The sequence below is a fragment of the Salvelinus sp. IW2-2015 genome, linkage group LG8 (assembly GCF_002910315.2).
Source record: "Salvelinus sp. IW2-2015 linkage group LG8, ASM291031v2, whole genome shotgun sequence".
Taxonomy (NCBI): domain Eukaryota; kingdom Metazoa; phylum Chordata; class Actinopteri; order Salmoniformes; family Salmonidae; genus Salvelinus; species Salvelinus sp. IW2-2015.
The window spans coordinates 2,319,317-2,320,534 of record NC_036848.1 but is presented as its reverse complement, the minus strand read 5'-3'; the positions used below and the strand labels follow the sequence as shown (position 1 = coordinate 2,320,534).

The following is a 1,218-nucleotide window of genomic DNA, read 5'->3' as shown; positions in this document are numbered from 1 at the left end:
CAGATCATGATTCATGTCGGATCCATGGTAACGCACTGGCTAAACGCAAAACACAAATCTATTTGACTGCCACCCTTGAGACAATCAGCAACCAAGTTGTCCTTACCACGGACATGTCTGATTTCAAGAGGAAACTCCTGCAATATCCGTAGTAACTTTCCACCTCACTGTAGAGCTTCTCTCTCTTTTCAGGGTTCACTAGATAGGCATGTTGTTGGATCGGGGCCCAGCCCCCAATGTCATGCTCTAGTACATTTGGGTTGGCACATCTAAGAATTAACCCTGCTATTCTAAAAGAAGGGAAACAATGTCAATATAATTATACCCGAAAATTGTCAGTTGGTTGCATAAATAATTATGATTACTAAAAGTTACATGAATTGTAAACATGAATTACCAAAACCAAATGGACACCCCTTTGTTAATATGTATTGTCAATAATTAACTTAATGGTAAGGCATGGTATAATAAAAAATGTTAAAAAAAATATTTGGTTGCATAGTCTTATTTTCAACGACTTTTCAATTACATTGTGCTAGGTGGGATAGCCTCAATGTCAAAACACAGTTTTAACGTGTCCAAATCAATAACCAATATGTGATAAATTGAAAACCTAAACATAACATGTGCTATTTACACAAACATCTGCCACAATAATCATATTTCTTGTATTTTTTTAAACAAGCTCCTTATAAACTGCACAAGCACCAGAAACGCTGTTGTTTTGACAAGTAGCAATAAATCACTGATATCGATTAGGGGGGAAATCAGGTTGTTCGTGCTGTTGAAACTAACACAACTAAACAAAACACATGTAAATGTTTTCAAAACACATCCAAAAAAACATGGAAATGGGAGATATCGTTTACCTCACTGGTTAGAGGACAACCTGCAGAAGACAGTCAGCTACAATTTGGAGTGATGCATTTAAATGTAGGGGTCGCTAAACAAAGGAACACAACCCTTATTTGCCATCACTCATCGATATCATGCTAAAATAATTTGTGTGACAGGATGGAGATGAGGTTGCACGTCCTGTTAAAACTAACAGCTCAAAAACCACACGGAATCTGGGAATAATGTGTACATCACTGGTTAGAGGACAACTCTTTTTTTGTTAGTCACTTTCTGATAAATCTCATAAATAGCACTCTTCCAATTCAGAGCCTGGATTTTCCCCCTGAGGCTAATATCCATATCATGTTGAAATCAATAGAA

The 1,218-nt window shown here is 36.8% G+C and overlaps 1 long non-coding RNA gene across 1 annotated transcript; it reads right to left on the bottom strand.

Moving 5' to 3' along the window:
* Positions 1-489: 489 nt before the first annotated feature.
* Positions 490-1,212, bottom strand: LOC139028112 (uncharacterized). Its single transcript, XR_011480275.1, has 2 exons — positions 834-1,212; positions 490-799 (listed from the first exon to the last, which is right to left on the bottom strand). It is a non-coding gene; the product is annotated as an uncharacterized lncRNA (long non-coding RNA).
* Between the last annotated feature and the right edge of the window lie 6 nt (positions 1,213-1,218).